At 39.3% G+C, this 17,050-nt stretch overlaps 1 protein-coding gene across 1 annotated transcript in view; it reads right to left on the reverse strand.

The window, feature by feature from the left end:
- Window positions 1-17,050, reverse strand: part of LOC109430278 (uncharacterized) — a 334,978-nt gene that overhangs the window by 108,471 nt on the left and 209,457 nt on the right. Inside the window, exon 4 of the mRNA XM_062846168.1 lies at window positions 13,524-14,200. The gene's annotated coding sequence lies outside the window, so the exon portion shown is untranslated. The remainder of the gene's footprint in view (window positions 1-13,523; window positions 14,201-17,050) is intronic.

The following is a 17,050-nucleotide window of genomic DNA, read 5'->3' on the forward strand; positions in this document are numbered from 1 at the left end:
GAGATATCCCCGAAAAATTGTCCCGGAGGAATCCTTTAAAGATTTCCAGGGGGAATCTCCGTAGGATTTCCAGAAGAATACAAAATAGCAGGAACTTTCGAAAGAATACATGGAATTCCAGAAGGAAATCCTGGAGGATTGCGTGAAAGATATCATGGAGGAATTCTTCTACGACCTCCATGAAGAAATCTTGGAAATATGCCGAATAATAGTCCTAAAGAAAATCTTAAACAAACTCCTAGAAGAATCTCAGAAGGAACACTTGTAGGGGTTCCTGAAGGAACTTCTGGAGAAATATCTGATGTAACTCCGTCGGGAGGCATCTCTAAAACCTCCTGGAAAAATCTCCGAAAAAACTCCAGAATCACTAAACGAACTCTTCAAGGAACTCCTAGAGGAATCGTAGAGGGAATTCTTGAACTTCACAAGACGCGATGCGAGACAAGACATAACACTTATCGTTCTTACAATCGTCAAGGATTTAAAAAAATACCTTTTCTGTCGACCGGATTCGGGCGCGATGTTGCCCATCTTCGGGACAATGTCCGACTGAAAACTTCAGACCAACTCTTGAATTCTCCTGGGAGTTTCCTTGGATCCTTCTGTAAGAATCTTTGGAGGAACTCCTGGAGAGATCCCTGAAGTAACTTCTGGTGGAAACCCTGAACCAATTCCAGGATGAGGAATATCTGAAGAATGATCTGCACGAACCCCTGAAACTCCTGGCGGAATCTTTAAAGCAACTCATGAGAAAAGTCCTGTAGGAACATATGTATGAATTCCAGAAGAAACCTGTGAGGAATCCCTGGAAGAACTCCTAGACTAACCTCTAAAGCACTTGTTATAGGAATTCCTAAAGGAACTTTTGAAGGAATTTCTGATGGATCTCCTGAATTTTCCCGAGAGAAACTCTGGAAGAACTTCTGGAGGAATACCTAAGAAAACTTCTGTTGAAATAGCTAATGGAACTTCTGAAGGCATCCCTGAATCAGCTGCAGGCATCCATCAATTCTCCTGGAACTACTGGGGAGATTTCTGAAGGAACTTCTGGAGTTCCTCCGATCTCCGATCTCTGATCTCTGAAGGAACTTCTGGAGTAATCGCTGAAAGATCTACTAAACTGCGGGAATCCTTGAAGGAACTCCTAGATTAATCCCTCGAGGAACTTCTGTAGGCATACTTCAGCCGTCTTCTGCCAGAGGCTGCACAGACTGAGTGAAACTCAACACTAGACAAAAGACACACGGAGCATGCACCAGTGGATGCGGAGATGAAACTATTCTCACGAAAAGTTTCATCGCCTGGAGCGGAAATCGAACCCTCACCCCCTAACTCTTAGAGAAATCCCTGAGCTCCTGAAAGAATCTCTGAAAAATCTCCATAAGGTATCCCGAAGGAATTCCAAGAGGAATCTCCGAAGGAATTTCAGAAGGAATCCTTGTCAAAGAAACAGTTTTCGGTGCATGATCACGTTACGAGCGAAGCGGATGCGTGTTTGTTCACTCGGTATAGTGTTTTGTTTCGTTGCTTTGCTCTGTCGTGCACTCGGAAGTATCAGATCAGGAACTAACCTGACAGTGCTGGCGGAGTATGGTGAACGTTTCCCGATTGAGTTTCAGCTGGACTTGTTCACAAGAGTGCGCGGAGTCTATGTCAACATCGAGCAGGATATCCCAGAGTAACTTTATTTTCAAACCCGAAAAAGAAGAATTTCCTACGAAGGAAGGAAAGCGAAATGTTTGGCGTAGAGATGGGACACCCGTTTGACAAAATCTTGTCCGACACCTTAGTTGTACTAAGATGAATGCAAAAAAAAAGAAGATGAATGCTACGATGCCTTTGAAAGACACGTCTGGACAGCTATTGACAGACCAAGGCATTTTCGTGCAGAGTACTGCACAACGGTGTCTTGTCCGATCCCATCCGGGTCGTTGCTGGACACTAGCGTGCGCAGGGTTCTTGCTTAGGGGGGCACTATAATAATGGTGCAATATGGAATGATGGTGATACACGCAATATTAATTCCCAAGTAGGGGTTTCAACATGTTGTGGTGCCAACATCACCAAGTACTTCATATTGGGATTCTAGAGAAGGCTTCGGATGGTAATGATTTCAAGACAATACGAAACTTAAATATGAAGTCATTATCTCGACTCTTATAAAATTTTATAAACGTATCAAATGCAATGGAGAATATCTAGAAAATTATCAATTATAGAAAGAAAAAATATTGTCGTTGTGAAAGAATTTTGATCCTAGACAATTAATGATTCTAGGAGAATGTCAGAACTCCTAGATAGAACATTTTGATCGGAATCCTTATTGCAATCTACAGAGACTCCTCCAGGATTCGTGCATAAGTTCCTCCAGGAATTCCCTCAAAAAATTCCTTCAGAAATTCCTCCAGGAAATCTCATATATTTCTCCAGAAATTCCTCAAATAATTCCTGCAGGAATTCCTCCAGTAAATACTCCAGGAATTCTTCCAAAATTACCTCCAGGAATTCCGCCTGAAATTTCTTCTAGGAAAAATCCACTAGAAATGTCTGCCCCCAATATTTCCTCCAGTGATTCCTCATGGAATCCCCCAGAAAATCCTAAAGGAATTTCTGAAGAATATCTTCCTGGAATTCCTTGAGAAATTCCTCCAGGAGTTTCTTCAGAAAATTATCCAGGAAATTCTCAACGAATTTCTTCAGGAATTCCTTCAGGGATTCATCCATGAATCATTTAAAAAAATCCTTCAAATAAATCCCCCAGGAATTCCTCCAGTAAATACTCCTAAAATTCCTCGTGAGATCCCTCCTGACATTTTTCTAGGAAAACTCCTGAATGTCTGTCTGTCAGAATTCCCCCAATATTTCCTCCACGGATGCCTCCATAGCATGCTAAAGGAATTTCTCACAGAATTCTTCCAGGTATTCCTCAAGAAATTTCTCCAAGGATTTTTCCATGGATTCCTTCAGGGAATTCTCAAACAATTTCATCAGAAATTCCTTCATGGATTTCTTCAGAAATTTCACAAAAATCCTCCAGAAATTTTATCAGGAATTCTTTCAGAAATTTGTCGAGGAGGAACTCCTGAAATTCCTCCAGCAGTTCCTCCAGGCATTCCTCCAGAAAATCCTCTAGGAATTTCTGCCTGAGTTCCCCAAGAATGTCTCCCGGAACCCTTCCAAGAATTCCTCGAGGAATTCCGCAAGGAATTTGTCCAGGAAATCCTCCACGGATTCCTTCAGGAATTTCTTCAGGATTTATCCTAGCAATTTATCTAAGAATTCCTGCAGGAATTCATTCATAAATGTCTTAAGAAATTCCTCAAAAAATTCCACCATGTATTCGTTCAGAATTTGCCCGAGTAGTTCCTTCAGACATTCCTCCAGAAATTCCTCCGAGATGCCTCCAGAGATTTCTCCCCGAAATTCATCCATGGACTCCACCAGAAAATCCTTAAGCAATTTCACCCGAAACTCTTCCAGGAATTTCGAGAGTTCCTCGAATGATTCCGCGAGAAATTCCACCAGGGAATCCTCCACGGAATCCCCTACGAATTTCTCCAGGATTTTTTCCTGAAATTTCTTCAGTAATTCCTCCAGGGATGCAATAATTAATATCTTCAGAAATTCCTCCAGATATTCCTTCAGAAATTCCTCGAGAAGTTCCTTAAGGCATTTCTCCAATAATTTTCCAGGAAGCCTCATATATTTCACCAGAAATTCCTCAAATAATTCCTCTGGTAAATACTCCATTAATACCTCCAGAGATTCCTCCTGAAATTTTCTTTAAGGAATGACTGTCGAAATTCCTACAATATTTCATCTAGGGATTCCTCCAAGAATTGATCCTCGCATTCCTCCAGATAATCCTAAATGATACGAAACTTATCCAGGAATTCCTCCTAGAATTCCTCGAAAAATTCCCCCATGGATTCCTCCAGGAAATTCTCAAGGCATTTCTTCAGGAATTCCTCCGAGGATTCTTTCATAAATTTCTTCAGAAATTCCGCAAAAAATGCTCCGCAAAAATTCTTTCAGAAATTTCTTAAGGAAGAGCGCCAAAAATTCTACCAGGAACTCCTCCAGGGATTCCTCTAAAAAATGCTCTGGGAATTTTCACCAGAACTACAGGGATTCCTCCATGCATTCCTCAAATAATTCCTCGAGAACTTTTTCTAGGAGTTTCTCAAGGAGTTCCTGCAGGGATTCGTTAAAAAAAATCAGAAATTCTTAAAAAAAATCTTGCAGAAGTCCCTCCGGAAATTCCTTCAGAAATTTCTCGAGGAGTTCCTTCAGAAATTTCTCCATGTTGCCTCATATATTTCTCCAGAATTTCCCCAAATAATTCCTCCAGTAAATACTCCAGAAATTTCTCCAGAATTGCCTCCAGGATATCCTCCAGAATTACCCCAAGGAATTCCTCCAGAGATTCCTCATGAAATTTCTTCTAGAAAAAAATCCTTTAGGAATGTCTGCCAGAATTTCTTCAATATTTCCTCCCGGGATTCTTCAAGGAATTGCTCTACAAATTCCTCCAGAAAATCCTAAAGGAATTTCTCCCGGAACTCTTCCGGAAATTCCTCCTGGAATTTCTCGAGCAATTCTTCCATGGATTCCTCCAGGACATTCTACAGGAAATTCTCAAGGACTTCTTCAGGGATTCATTCCTTCAACGATTTATTCATGAATTTCTTCAAAAATTCATCCAGAAATACCTCCAGGAATTACTCCAGAAAATCCTCTAGGAATTTCTGTCAGAATTCCTCCAAAGAATCTTAAAGGAATGTTTCCCGGAAACCTTCCAAGAATTTCTTCAGGGATACCTCCATAGATTCCTCCAGGAATTTCTCCAGATTTTTATTCAGGAATTCCTTCAGAAATTCCTCCCTCCATGGATTCCACCAGAAATTTCTCAAGGCATTCATCCAGTGATTTTTCCTGGAAATCCTCCACGGAATCCTCCACATAATCCTAAATCAATTTCTCCTAGAACTCTTCTAGGAATTCCTCCAGGGATACTTCCATGGAATCCTCATGAAATACCTCCAGGGATTGCTGCCGGAATTCCTACAGAAAGTTCTCTAAGAATTTCTGACAGAATTCCTCCAATATTGTCTCTAGGGATTCTTCCAGAAATTCCTCGACTAATTCCTCCTAAATCCTCCTAAAATCCAAAAATATTGTTTTCCGGATCTCTTCCGGGAATTTCTCTAGGAATTCCTCCAGAGATTTCTTCATGGATCCCTCCGAAATTTCTTCGGGAATTCATCCATGAATTTCTTCAGAAATTTCTCAAAAAAAAAATCCTTTATTAATTCCTCGAGGACATTCCTCCAGGAAGCTTTAAATATTTGTCCAGAAATTCCTTAAAGAAGTCATCACAGGAATTTCTCTAGTTATTCCTCTAAGAATTCATAAATGGATTCCTCCAAAAAAATCTGGAGGAATTTTTCCAGAAATACCTCCCGGAATGCAAACATGGATTCTCCCAGAAATTTCTCCAGAGATTCCTGAAGAAAATCATCCAGGAATTCCTCCAGAAATTCCTCCTTTCTTTTTTTCAAAAATTTCTTCAGTAATTCCATCTTGAATTTTTACAGGGATTCCTCCAGCAATTTCTGCAAGGATACCTTAAGGAATTCCTGCTCGGATTTCTCCAGAAAATCCTGAAGAAATTTGTCCCGGAACTTTTCCTGGAATTCCTCGTGAAATTTTTCCAGGGATTTCTACAGAATTTTTTTCAGCATTTTTTTTCTGGAATTTTTCCAGGAATCTCCTGGAACAACTATGTAAATTTCTCTAGTTTTTGCTCCAGAAAATTCTCTAAAAAAATCTTCATCGATACCCCCAAGAAATCCTCTAGGTATTCCTCCAAGAGTCCATCCACGGATTTCTCCAGAAAAAAACTTCTCCCGAAACGGTTCCAGAAATTTTTCAAAGAATTCCTTCAGGAAATCCTCCAGATTTTTTCCAGGAATTACTTCATTTTTTTCAGGAATTTCTCCAGAAAAATCTTTAAGGATTCTTCCAGAATTTTTTCGAGGAATTCCCCAGGGATTCGTCCTTGAATTCTTCACAGATTCCTCCAAGAATCCCTCTTAGGATTACAGTAGGGATTTTTCCCAGATCTTTTTTGGGAATTTCTCTAGGAATTCCTTTAGGGATTTCTCCATGGATTCCTCCAGGAATTTCGTCGGGAATTCATCCAGGACTCCATCCATGAGTTTCTTCAGAAATTACTCAAAAAATCCTTAACAAATTCCTCAACGAGTTCCTCTAGACATTCGTCCGGGAAGCCTGAAATATTTGTCCATAAATTTCTTAAAGAATTTATCCAGGAATTTCTCTAGTTATTCCACCAAAAAATTCTTCAGGAATTTATCCAGAAAAACCTCCCGGAATTCAAACATGGATTCCTCCAGGAATTTCCTCAGAGATTCCTGAAGAAAATCATCCAGGAACTTCTACAGGAATGTTTCGCAAAAAATTCCTCAAAAAATTCTTTCGGAAATTCCTGCAAGAACTCCTCCATTATTCCTGCAAAAATTCCTTCGTTAATTCCATCTTGAATACCTTCCGGAATTTCTACAGAGATTCCTCCAGGATTTTCTGCAAGGACTCCTAAATGAATTCCAGCTCGGATTTCTCCAGAAAATCCTGAAGAAATTTCTCCCGGAACTCTTCCAGGAATTCCTCGAGAAATTTCTCCAGGGATTTCTACAGACATTTTTTCAGGATTTTTTTCTGGAATTTTTCAAGGAATCTGTCCAGAAATTTCTCCTGGGACAACTATAAAAATTTCTCTATTAATTGCTCCAGAAAATCATCTTAAAAATTCTTCATGGATTCCTCCAAGAATTCCTCTAGGTATTCCTACAAGAATTTATCCACGGTTTTCTCCAGAAAAAAAAAAAAACTTCCCCTGAAACTGTTCCAGGAATTCTTCGAAAAGTTTCATCAGATATTCCCCATAGATTTCACCAGGAATTTCCCCAGGAATTCCTCCAGGGATTCATCAATGATTTTTTTTAGATATTCCTCAAAAATCCCTCTAGAAATTCTTATGCTCGAGGAGTTCCTTTAATCATTCCTTCAAGAAGCCACAAATATTTTTCCAGAAATTTTTCAAAGAATTCCTTCAGGAAATCCTCCGGAAATTCTTCCAGGAATTCCTACATTTTTTTTAGGAATTTCTCCAGAAAAACCTCTAGGGATTCTTCCAGAAGTCTCTCTAATAATTCTCCGGGGATTCATCCTTGAATTGCTTTACGGATTCCTTCAGGAATTCCTCCTAGGATTACAGCTTTCTCTAGGATTTTCCCTATAAATGTCTTCAGGGATTCCTCCAAGTATTCCTCCTGAAAATCCTCCAAAAATTCTTCCAATGATTCTTGAAAGCATGCCTCCAGAAATTCCTCCAAGATTTTTTTTTCGCGGATTCTTCCAAAAATTCCTTCAGGAATGACTCCACTTCCTTCAGAAATTGCTCCTCCAGAGATTTTTCCAGTTATTTCTGTAAGGATTCGTCATTGAATTCCTCGATTAATTCTTCCACAAATTCATGCAGGAATTTTTCCAAAAAATCCTTCAGGAATTTCTCCAGCAATTCATCCTGGAATTCCTCCATGAATTATTTCATGAATTCCTTCATGGATTCCTTCTGTTACCCCTCCAGTGTTTCTTCCTGTTATTCCTTCACGGATTCCTTCAGGAAATCCTTCTGGGGTTACATCAGGGATTTCTCCAGGAATTTCTCATAGCTTCCTCCAGGAATTCTTCTAGAAACTCCTCCAAATGTCCCTCCAGAAATTTCTTCAGGGATTCCTGCAGAAATTCCTCCGGACATTCTTCCAGAAGTTCCTCCAGGAATTCTTACAAGGAAACCTCCAGGCATTCTCCCAAGGATTCCTTCAGGAATGCCTTCAAAGAATCCTCCTGAAATTCTTCCAGGAATTTCTCCAGGGTTTCTTCCAGGAATGCCTCCAGAGTTTACTCCAGGGGTTCGTTAATGAGCCCCTGCTGGAACTCTTCCAGAAATTTGTTCAGGAGTTTTTCGAAATATTTCTCCACAAATTCCTCCATGAATTCTTTCACGAATTCCTCTACGGATTCCCCCAGGAAATTCTTCAAGGATTCCTTTAGAAATGCCTCCAGGGAATTCCGTCAAATAATTTTTCCAGCAGTTCCTTTAGTAGTTCCTCCTGCAAATTCTACAGGAATTTCTCTAGACTCCTCTTCCAGTTTTTGAGAGCTACGTTCAAGAATTCTTTCAAGCACTTCTTTAGTAATGCCTTCAGGGATTCCTCCAGAAAGTCCTTCAAGGATTCCTCCTGAAATTTCTCCAGGGATTTCTCCTGGAATGCCTTCACGGATTACTACAGATATACGCCACGATTACGCATTGAAAGCTTTAGTAATGCAAAAAATTTAACGATGGTGCATTATTTCGCAATTAGACACATATTTGATTCTAAGATGGTGCGTGAGATGGTGCCTGGATGATTCTGTGAACATCATGGTGGTGCATGGAATGAATGATGTATGTATGGTGCATTAGCTATGATTCTGTTATACTCGTCATGTTTCATATTAAGGTGCACATGTAATTCGTGCAAAGGTGCAGGAAACTCAATGTGGCACAGAAATCAACATGTTCCAGGTACGTGGAATACTATTTTGTATGCGAAATGCCAAAATGGTGCATCAAATTCAAATGTAAACCACACACTTAGAAATTCTGAAATTTGCACGAAACGGAATCACCAAAGAACGTAAATGTTTTCAAGACTGAATCATAATTTGGACTCAATTTTACGCGCATCATGTAAGTGCTGGTTGGTTGCGTTAAATGTCAACAAATTCGTTTCACCAGAAACGTAGAAGCAGTATCACGTTCATCAGCCACCTTCTAACTCGGTGAAATAGCCGAGAGGTAAGAGATGAGGCTCACGATCAGGAGATCCGGTGTTCGAATCCATGCATGGCATTATTTTACTTTTCTATGTTTTATCTGTCAAATCGGTTTTAGCGATTGCTAGACGCTAAGAAAAAATAAGTTTTATTTTGGGGTGTCTTGAAAAATGTAAATTTACATGTTTCAACCTCTAAATTTGTGTTTTTGGAGATGCTCGTATATGTCAGGTTCAGGACACTTAAAATTACATGATATTTTCTAGGTGTGCACATCATAATGGTGCATAAGATACCTAGATGGTATAATGAATGCCAAAATGGTGCATGAAAAGCTATGAAGAAGGCGTATGATGCTAGTGTGCTGCATTAGTTGTCGCCGTTATTCAAAGATTATCAACATGTTGCATGGTTAGGTGCACGAATTGCAAAAATGGTGCATAGAATACAAAATAAAAGTATTTTATGTGATGCTCACAACATAATCAGATGCATCAGATGCCTAGATGATATAATAAATGCTGAAATGGTGCTTGGAAATCTTTGATGGTGCATGAAATTTAACGATGGTGCATATCAGTATGATGTATTTGATTTCTAGTTGATTAAATGATAGTGCATGAGATCAGCATAATGCGTGGATACCTAGTTCATTCTGTGGACGCTTTGAAGAAGGTACATGATGTTAGTGTGCTGTATTAGTTGTCACCGTTATTTAGCGACACTCGACATTGTGTATGGCTAGGTGTACGAATTGCAAAGATGGTGCTTGGAATTCAATGTGGTGCCGAAGTCACCATGGTTCACGTACATGGATTACAGTTTTGGAATACGAAATGCCAAAATGGTGCATGTTATTCGAATATGGCGCTCATATCACTGATTAGTTTAAAGATGGTGCGTGAGATTAACCTAAAAATGATTCTGAGAACATCATGGGTGTGCATGAGATACTAATAAATTGTATCTATCAGGGGTGCATTTGTTGCCACCATGATTCAATGATTCTCAACATTGGGTGGTTAGATCTAAAATTAAGAATTGCAAATATGGATCAGGTACATGGAATACAATTTGGTTTACGATATGGCAAAATGGAGCTTTGAAATTCAAATGTGAATTAAATGCTCAGATGACGCGTGAGATGGTGCTTAGATATTTATGTGATCATCATGGTGGTGCATGGAATGCAAAGGAGCTACATGATGTTTGTATGGTGCATTAGTTTTACCATGATTCAGTTATACTACCCAACAAATTCCATATGTAGGTGCACGAATTGCAAAAATGGTGCAGGAAACTCAATACGGCACATAAATAAACATTGACCAGGAACAAGGAATGCTATTTTGTATGCGAAATGTCAAATTCACTTGTGAACCACATCATAATGGTGCATAAGAAGCCTAGAAATAGTGAATGCCAAAATGGTGGTTGGAAAGCTTTGAAGAAGGTGCATGATGCTAGATGATGCATAAGTTGTCACCGTTTTTCAAAGCTTATCAATATGGTTAGGTGCACGAATTGCTAAAAATGGTGCATAGCATACAAAAAAATGTATTTTATGTGATGCTCACGGCATTACGGTGCTTTAGATGCCTAGATGATATGCTAAACGCTGAAATGGTGCTTCAAGAGCTGTGATGGTGCATGAAGTTTCATGATGGTGCAATCAGTATGAGGTCAGTAGATACTTAATTGATAAAAAGACATTTCATGCGATCATCATAATACGTGGATACCTAGATCATTCTGTGGACATCATGATGGTGTATTGAAAGCTTTGAAGAAGGTGCATGATGTTAGTGTGCTGTATTAGTCGTCACTGGTATTCAGTGATAACACAGCGCAACATTTTTTTGTCTCAAGAGCAAACTTATGTGTCTCCGAAGGATTTTGGGCCGCTGAATCCAAATCCGGGCTCAGATTTGCTCCAACACGTCACAATTTTGAGCTATACCTCAATTTATAGGGCAAAATATGCGATTTTGGGCTTTTTTGACTGCAAGTTATTAAGCATGGAAATATTTTTTTTTTAAGCAATCAAAAGGTTAATTGGTCAATTTACATCTAAATTAACGACTCATGCAAAATATTTCGTTTTACCTTATCAAATTTGATAGATTTAGGCATTTAATGTTAGTATGAAAACTTGCATGCAATTTTTGGAGGGTGACTTGTATGGGAAATATCGTACCTAACATAATTCGCTTAAAACTATCAAATTTGATATGGTAAAACGAAATATTTTGCATGAGTCGTTTATTTAGATGGTTATTGACCAATTTATCCTTTGATTGACTAAAAAATATATTTCCATGCTTAATGGCTAGCAGTCAAAAAAGCCGAAAATCGCATATTTTGCCCTATAAATTGAGGTATAGCTCAAAATTGTGACGTGTTGGAGCAAATCTGAGCCCGGATTCGGATTCAGCGGCCCAAAATCTGTCAGAGACACAAAAGTTTGCTCTTGAGACAGACCAAAAGTTGTTTTTTGTTACGCTGTGTAATCGTTATTTTGTATGGCTAGGTGCACGAATTGCAAAAATGGTGCATAGAATTCAATGTGGTACCGAAGTCACCATGGTTCACGTACATGGAATACAGTTTTGGAATACGAAATGCCAAAATGGTGCATGTTATTCGAATATGGTGCTGACATAACTGATTAGTTAGAAGATGGTGCGTGAGTTTAGCCTAGATGATTCTGAGAACATCATGGTTGTGCATGAGATACTAATAAATTGTATGTGTCAATGGTGCACCATGGCTCAGTGATTCTCAACATTGCGTGGTGACATCCAAGGTGCAAGAATTGCAAAAATGGTGCATATATTTTTTTATAGAAGGGGGGGCAAGTGCCCCCCCTTGCCTCCCCCTGTGCACGCTAGTGTTGCTGGAGTGAGGCAACGATGTATACTATCACCGCTACTGTTCCTCATCGTAATCGACGAGATCCTGATAGTTGCGATTACCATGAAGAACCTAAATGACTGACACAAATTCTGCTGACCTGTTGATTTGTTTATCGAGCCCTGAAGATGGTCCAATGGCCGGACCGCAATGTCGGCGATGATAAGAAATTATTCAACGCTATCTGTTAGACTGAAAGCCAAAATCTCCCAAAGTTAACAACCATCCAGTCGAAAGTTAATTGTTGAAAAACGGGAGATGGTCAAGTCCGTTTAGATTATATCGGTTTGGCTATAATTCGCTTTGATTGGCATTTTTTGAAACCCTAATGCTACTTAAAGGGAGCAGGGAGTAAGGAAAGTAATGAAAGTACTCGGTGGATAGATACGCGAGCGAGTGATAAGAGAAATCGAACAGAAATTGAAATTTACCGAGGGTCATTGTAGAACAACACAATCACAACGACAATCTTATTGCCTGACGTCCTTGTCTTGAATGTCTACTAGACAGCGGTCGGAATTTTCGCTCATTCTCACGAAAATAGAATTCTCCCTCACGCCAATTTTCAGCGAAAATCTGGCTTGAGAAATCTCCCGCACAAAGAGCAGAGCGAAAACATTTTTTCACTCACTCCCAAAGGTGCGAGAATTTCGTTTACCCTTTGTCGACCGATAATGTTGTCTTTCCTTGACACATATGACGCCGACGATGATTGGTTTTATGCATTATATTTTCTACATCCTCTGTGTGGTTGGCGTGGTGGTGTGGATAGAGTGCGCGTGTCGCGTAAGTTTTTAGTAATGTTCCAGGTTCGAATCCCGTCGCGGGCACAACTTTTGTTAATCTGCTTTGAAAAGATTTTCGTGAAAATTGGGTGAAAGAAAACTTAACAGAACGAAAAGAAATTAGGGTAGGTGTACCAGTTATGGCTATAGTGGTTCCCTATTTGGCCATACTGGAAATTTAGAAAGTTTTCAAGCTTTGATCTATTATGAAAGTTTCAATAGCAAGAATTCAAATGTATCTTGCCATTAGAACTCTTGAAATGATGCAAAATATGCAATTATCTTAAATAACCACTTTGGCCAAATAGGGCACCGTTATGGCGATAACTGGTACACTCAGCCTATCTGCAGGTTGAAGCGATTTTCAGTTATCATGAATTGCTACTCTCGAAAGAAGTGCTGGAGGGGAAAAGTGTTTCTCAAGCAAAATAGTGAAAAAAGGCTCTCCTGCCGCCGTGAGAATAGCCATATTTCGTATCGCTGAAACGAAAATTACGAACCCTGCTACTAGAAACTACTAGAATAGTAGTTAAATGAGTACGACTATCCCTAGAATGCCCTTCAATTGTGCCTGTCCACTTTCAGCGGGTGGTGCCAACCCTGGGAATTTTTTCTCCTGCTATGAGCTAGTACCTTGCGAGTACCAAGTGGTGAAATTCAAGTGGTGAGCTAGTTAAGGACGCATGGAAGTCCACTGCCCAGACGTAAAAACGTCACTGTCAGTTTCAAACCAAAACTCACCTGACCAAAATCAAGATTTTGGCATGGACGTACCAAGTTTTTTGCTTACCACTCGTCTAAACTCCCATGACAAACCCATCCATATATTCTGGAGGTTCATCCTCAAATAACTACACACACATCGTACCACAACAGTCAGTAGCGCCCCACCGCTCACCGTAATTTATGGGTACTCACCAAATTTAAGCTCTGTCACGCCATTTATCACTGGAGGGAAAGCAGCACACGGTACTCTCTCGGGTGGCAGAGGCCATGTGGTTTAATGTCCGTTACCACCGTGTTCAGTCCGTAGTCCACCGACACGCCAGCACTGACGAAGACGAGTAGGTACGGCAACGATGAAGGACATCAATGTATGTACTATGGTACCCGCCAGGAGCACTAGCTGTTGCTGGCCTGTTCCAGTTATTAATACTTTCCGCTCGGAGGATTGCGTTTTTTCTCTGTTGTTTCCGAAGCACTACTATACTGCACTTTTACCTACTGCCACGGTTTCAATGCCATTAAGGGGAAATAATAAAAAAGTTTCCCGGGAAACGTCAACCACTAGTGCCTGTTGGCTGCACATGACGACGAAGGACGAACGGTATGATGTGATACAAAATCATATTTTTCACTTGAGTTAAATAACGAACCAAAAAGCACTTGAGCAAAAGTGTCGAACGAAACGCTCGAGTTGAGGGGAACCGTTTTTTTTGTTCGACGGTGTGATTCCCGGGTTGTGTTGGGTCCTCTTTTTTTCGAGAGGTAATTATACTGCACTTTATTGAATGTGTGGCAGCTTTTCACACTTGGGTTGTTAACACTTCCCCAGTAGGGTTGACGAGAAATGCCATAGGATGACACTCTGGAATCTGAAAGAGGAAGAAAGGATAAGTATTTATTATTTTTTGCTTACTTATGTGTGTCTGCGTTGCATAACTTTCTTCTGAATAAAATAGAGAGTTTTCAATGGTTTTTGTAGAATGAAGAATGTTTGAAAGCTAACGGGATCAGGATAAGGAAAACGCATTCAAAGCATTCTTAGATAATGTGGCATATTGATAATAGAACTTTTATTTTTATTATAAAAAAACATTTTGTGTTGACTACTGTCTTGTATACGTAAATACACAACAAAAAAGTGAATAAAGGAATGAAAACGTAGTCCATGCCTTCAACTAAGTGCCAGGTTCCAGAATTGTCATCGCGCGGATTTTCAACAAGACCTTGCTGGTGATGAGTGATTGGTCTCATGGAGCTCGCCTTCGTCTGCCAACGGCGGTTGATCAGCAGTGGGCTCTGCTGGGCCTCTTCAAAAATTCTACACATCCGGAAGCATCCCTGTACAAACGACATGGCTCACCGCTTCCAAAGTGCACCAGCCCAGTTAGGAGTGCTTCGGGGATATCAGGAACGATGCTACCCAGACAACCAGGAGTCGCATAAGAAACCACGTTGTACATCGTATAAAGTACTATTTTGAGTCACTATCGCATATATGTACGGCTGACTGACAAATATCATCGCATACGATGCTATTTTTTGAACTTATTACGATGTATCAGGCAAAGTCATATAAGAATACAAATGAACTTTTATAAGGTAGGAGTACATCGTAGTAGATGATATTCTGATGTTTTATTGCGATGAACTTTACTTACTCGTAAAAGCGTGCGAGCGAACTCGCAAAGTGTCTAATGAATTCGCATAATTGCGTACTGCGATGATTATACGACTTCGCTTGGTACTTTTCTTGTTGTGTCAGTTTACCTCGCATTGGTGTATGGATGAAATCGCATAAAAGTACAAATAAACTCGTTGAAGTGTGCATACAAACTCGCATAAGCTAGAAGCGTTTATGTTGGCATTATGCGATTTGATATGTGATAACAATTAAAGAGTTTCTGTTGCACTGTGGATGCAGTGCCAAAAACCTACAAGAAAGTGAACAACCATAATTATTAGACCTGTTCACTTTGAAACTTTTTTTCTCCGATTCTCCGTGAGACATCAAATTATCAACCCACATGCAAAAACAAGTCTTCAGTCCAAAATTGAGCCAAATTGATAAAGATTTAAAGGTGTATCAAATCGATTTTGTGTTTTTTTAACCGTTTTCACAGAAATTTACTTATAAATCCAGAAAATTGCTCCGAAAGGGTGCCGAAAATACCGTTAGGATATAGTTAGTACAATACTCTACAACTTTGCCGAAGATACTACGGTGTTTAAATTGCTTATTTCGCAGCTATTAAATAATTTTAGTTGAAAAATCACGAAAAAACACGATATTTTTTCAATTTTACATATAAAAGTAATGTAATTTTACATTATTTTACGTGACTAAATTAATTAGCTATTTCTCCTTTGTGTAACGAACATTTCGTCCATACATCGTTTTTGTGTAGGAATTCGTTTTCAATGACTAATTATCAAAAGTATGTCACGTTGATACTAAAAATCGCGTAGAGTTGCCAGCACGAATTAAAACAAAGTTACCCATGATTAAGACGTCATGCCATCGTATTCTAATGTCTTTTGATTCAAGTATCAGAAATGGCGCAGATGATAAGGCTCGAGCCTGCGGATCAGAAGGTCTCAGGTTCAAGCTCAAATACATAATAAACTTTTTTTTTCTTTCTTTGTAGCAGTTAGGATGATGAATCTGCCATGAGCCATGGCCCATGACTTACATGCAATCTCCCAAATAATGATGATCGGGACCTGCCAATTAAGCCCATTCCAGGACTAGCTAGATATTTAGTTTACTTGTTGACAAGAAATCGTGTCGACGAGATCAGCTGGACGAAATATTGGACATCTGTTTGATACCGATTAATTTAGCTAAAACAATTCAATACGATGATGGAACTGCTTTTGGATGCAAAATTTATCATACAACGGTGGAGATTACTTGCATCTATCTAGCCACAAGCTACACAACTACACGATAAAGGGAAACTTTATTCTTACTATGCACTCTACGGTTTCGAAACAAGGCTATGATGCCAAATTGCAATGAGATGCAGAGTGTAGTCTCATTAACTTGTAGCTGGATCGAGACGCAAAAAATCCTATTCCAGGGCTCGAACCTTGAATCTTCGAATCGGCAGTCTCATGCTCAACCATCTACACCAAATTGAAACTGATGCAGATGCGACAAAGAAATGTAATGACGTTTTAATCATGGGTAACTTTGTTTAATTTTGTGCTGGCAACTCTATGCGATTTTTAGTATCAACGTGACAAACTTTTGATAATTAGTCAATGAAAACGAATTCCTACACTAAAATGATGTATGGACGAAATGTTCGTAACACATAGGAGCAATAGCTAATTAAATTAGTCACTTAAACAATGTAAATTTTCATGACTTTTATATGAAAAACCGTAAAAATATTGTATATTTTCGCGATTTTTTAACGAAAATTGTTGAATAACTTTGAAATAAGCAATTTAAACACCGTAGTGGCTTCGGCAAAGTTGTAGAGTATTGTTCCAACTATATTTTAACGGTGTTTTCTGTACCTTTTCGGTGCAATTTTCTGGATATTGGAGTACATTTTCGTGAAATTGCTCGAAAAAACACAAAATCGATGTGATACACCTCTAAACCTTTATCAATTTGGCTCAATTTTGGATTGAAGACTTGTTTTTGCATGTGGATTGATAATTTGATGTGACACGGGTAGGTCAAAAAAAGTGAACAGGTCTAATAATTA

The sequence above is a fragment of the Aedes albopictus genome, chromosome 1, assembly GCF_035046485.1.
Source record: "Aedes albopictus strain Foshan chromosome 1, AalbF5, whole genome shotgun sequence".
NCBI lineage: Eukaryota > Metazoa > Arthropoda > Insecta > Diptera > Culicidae > Aedes > Aedes albopictus.